The sequence below is a fragment of the Macadamia integrifolia genome, chromosome 3 (assembly GCF_013358625.1).
Source record: "Macadamia integrifolia cultivar HAES 741 chromosome 3, SCU_Mint_v3, whole genome shotgun sequence".
Taxonomy (NCBI): domain Eukaryota; kingdom Viridiplantae; phylum Streptophyta; class Magnoliopsida; order Proteales; family Proteaceae; genus Macadamia; species Macadamia integrifolia.
This window is the reverse complement of record NC_056559.1, coordinates 11,516,212-11,520,529: the sequence shown is the minus strand read 5'-3', so window position 1 is coordinate 11,520,529 and position 4,318 is coordinate 11,516,212.

The following is a 4,318-nucleotide window of genomic DNA, read 5'->3' as shown; positions in this document are numbered from 1 at the left end:
GAGAGGGTGTGGGACGCGGGATCTCCGACCCTAGGATCACACGATGAATTTCACCGCATAGTCCAGTGAAACTTCTTCCATCTCCATTTGCTGCTAAGAAACTGACAATAAACTAAGCGATTGAGGTGGCATTCATCATTGCAAGGTTTCAAAATTTGAGAGAATTTTCACAAGAGCAGTAAATCTAGTTCTGTATCTTTATGACTCTTCATAGAATATAGAAATTGTTGCATATGCCCCCAGAAGAAATCAACTCACACCAACCTATATTAGTGTTTGATTACACTAATTTGGACTTAATCCACCATTAGTTTTTGGGAAATCATTTCTGTTCCAATTAGCTGATTGTGTCATTGACTTTAGGGTCTAATGTAGTTGTGGGAAACACTCAATTCTTTTTGTATTATTGAACAATTAACTACTACCTTCCCTGGTGACTTGTTTGAATATAGCTTGTTCTTCATTATCTTGCGCATACAATCAATATATAAGTTTTTGGCTTATTTATCAACATCCATGAAGCTCATTTATGGTATCACCCCACCTCTCACCCCCCACCCACCCCCCACCCACCCCAAAAAAAGAAAAACGAAGTAAAATAATAATAAAGAAGGAAGAAAGGGACCTCATCTTTAGCCAGGGCATCTTAAATATGGGGTCCATTACCTGATAGTGGTTCAGATTGATGATTGAAGACACTAGGGGTGTCAATTATGGGCCCGGAGCGGCAGGCCCAATCGAGCTTGACCATTTAAAGTCTGAATCATATCTGCCCGATTAATAAACTGTTGGGCTGCCTGATCGACATGACTGATTAATAGCCCAATTCCGGCCGACATGTTTAAAGCCCGTTCATAGCCCTCTTATAGCTCGTTTAGAGTCTGTTTACTAAATTTGATACATTTAATGATTTTGTAAATCTAGATCATAGCCCCTTTAGAATAAATGTATTATCAGACAGTTTAAAGCCCGATTAAGGTCCATTTAACCCCAATAAAGACCTGGACCCAATTGACAGTTTATAAATGGGACCATGCCCAGCATATGAGGACTGATTACTTAAACAGGGCCTGACCACCGTGCAAAGTCCTGATGTGAGGAAGCCTGAAAGACCCGACCAAAACCGACCCAACCTATTGACTCCCTTAAAAGAAGCCCTTTTTCAAAAGTTCAGGCACTATGATTGTTAAATATCAAACTCTCACCATCATCAAAACCAACTTGAATGTTTTTAGCAAGAGTTTAAATCACAAGCTGCCGAGAGGAACGGGAAGCTGCAAGTGGGCAATTGTGCCAGGCCTCTGATGCACTAAGCTATGGCCTTTTGGGCTAATTCTCTCTGGCACAGGTAGGTAAGTTTTGGCCCATCCTCGTTACCCATTTTGGAGCCCTACAGCGTTGGAATTTGTAGAAAATTCAACTTTCACAACGTTTTTTGGGGAAGCCGTAGAAACAACTTTTCCTGTAAATTCCCTTGAGCGCTTCGACATGGAACCTAACACACGGACAAATGCCACAAGGTACTCTAGGGCGTTGAATCTGAGCTGCCGCCTCTATTACGCAATAGAGGAGCCTCGCCTAAGGGTGCTACAGTTTCAGACACTGGAGGGGGGTATTATGGAAAACCCATCATATGAAAGGGTATGTGTGACATTTTAAGGGAATGCGACAGTGTTTTGGTAGCCAATGTGCAATTTGGGTTTTGAGCTTGTGTCATGGGGAATTTAAACCCTAATTTATATCAATAGAAACGAAAATATTCATCATACACCAAAGCAGGTTTGGGTAGAAACTTAGTGAACAGATCAGGTCCACGTACGAGAATGTTCTCATATGTCTCTGGTCCATAGATTTAGAATCTATTAAATGAAGAAAGAGAATTTATTCTAAATCCACGGACTAAGGTCGTTCTCATACGTTCATATACATGAACCTGATCCGCTCTCAAAAACTTGATCATGCTAGCAAATTGGGCTGGATACTTGTTAAGGTGTCTATGCCCAAGCCCATCCCATAAAAGCTTAGTATCATCTCCCCATTCTGAAAAACTAGGAATAGGACGTCTGACATATCTGGTCGTTATTGACAACATTTTATGTTACAATCCCATATTAGTTTCTTACCACCCAATATATATATATATATTTATATATATATATATATATATATTTAAATTATAAATATAAATCCCATATTTTCACACCTTCTGATAATGTTATATTAAGTCACTTTCAAATTATTTCAGAAATAATTTTTTATTTCAAAAATAACTTTTGAGAATAAGATAATGGGTAATTTGCTTGTGTGTATATGCTAATTATATTTTGGGAAAAAGGACTTTGAGAGTGTAACACTTGCATCCAAACTTAGGAGGAGGTGAAATGACCACCTCACCTCCAATGAAAGACAGAAATTTTGTCCCGTTCATGCTACCCCATGCTTTCCCATTGGCCCCTGTTGATGCTTTCTCCCCATACCTTCCCACCCCATTTTTTATTTTATTTTATTTAATCACAAGTGTACGCTAGTAGCAGGGTTTTTATTTTTCTCCACATTTTGTAAGACTTTAGGTTCAAGATACTATGGTAGTGAAAAGGAGAAGTGATTTACTGATTTACAATGTGAAACACCTAGTTGCAACAGCAAGGAAGTCCCATGATCTGCAAGCTAAATGTAAGCAAATGCCATGCAGGTTCCTTCTTATCGTGGAAGTGGAAGTCCACTGTGGGCTTTCCATGAAATTTCTCGACCTCTTATAAAAGAGAGATGAGAGATATGAGGAATCTCTTTTACATGGCTTTGTTTAGAGAAGTCTTCTCAAATAGTCCATAATTTTTTTAATCATGACGATGGCTGATAGTGATAAGTTAGACCATTGGCTATTTTAGAACACTCATTGGGTTGTCTATAAATCCTATTGCATCATTTTTCTTTGATTTTATCATCTTTATATCAATCATATGGTTTATCATCTATTTAAATTTAAATCCAATTAACATATTGTGTGGCAGACTTTTTGTATTATTTAGAAGCCATGCCATGTAAGAAACATGTTTCCTTTCGTTTTTCATTAAAAAAAAAAAAAACCCTTACAATAGACTTATTTAGTTATTTATGAGTTTTTATCTTTCCAGATGATTAATTTAGGGGAAGAAGCCATAGGCATTACTAGTGTGTTACTCTTTGCACCTTCGTAATAATAAGCTAGGTAGGTTTCTTTATGTGCACTAGACATGTAAAAAACACATATTTATAGAGAGTTTACTCCCTTTTATTTGCTCAATCTTTGGGAAGAGGATGCCTACAATAAACAAATTTGAGAATTGGTTTACAAAAAATTTGTATCAAATCTAAATTGTTTTGAAAAAATCAGGAAAACTCATAATTTGGAGAGTATGAAAATAATTCAACTTAAAATGAATTAAGCATAAGTTTTAACTTTAAAATTTTTGGGGAAAAATTTACTTGCACCATGCGGTGAATATACCATTTAGCCATAAATGGCAGTCAATATCTACCCCCCATTTATGAATTGTTGATAATACCCCTTACTATTCCCTTATAGGCTTATACCCTATGAACACTATCCGAAAGCCTATGTGGCTGAAGAAAAACTCGGTTTAATTATTTTTTAACTTAGAATTTGTCAACTATGTGAATGTTAGAGATGATCTTTTTTTTGGGGGGTGGGGGAAGGGGAACACGAAGGTTACATTTGGTTTCAATGGAAATAAAATGGAAAGAAAGTGAAAATTTTTATACTCAATACTCAATACTCAACATGATTATGATAGTATTAAAAAAAAATCTTAAAATTCTTATCATGTTTAGTAAGGTTACTTTTTAGATGTAATTTTTATTTTTATTTTCAAAGGATTTGAATGCAAAATAAAGTAAAATCTAACATTCAAAGATGAAATAATTTGAAGTTAGTGATATAACCATGTGAGGTAATGATTACAAAAAGTTTCCTATTTTAGGTTTGAAATTTGTGACTCTTGCCTTTAATTTCCCTTGGAGATAATCAAAGCTTAAAGAATGATCAAGAGAAACCACTTTCAACCCAAGGGGGTAGCGTAGTTGGTGAGCAACGAACTTGGTACGAGCCATAAACTTGGAAATCCTAAGTTTGACTCCCACTAGACACACCTTAGGTCACTCACACGGGGGTGTTTAGTGCTATTCATTGCTTTCAATGAAAGTTAAATGATTCTCATTCAATCTCGGTATGACCAGATCCATGCGGTTGTGGGATCAGTATGGGTCCGCAGGACTAGTTAGACTAAAGGCTTGGACACCAGTCATTAGCACAAAAAAA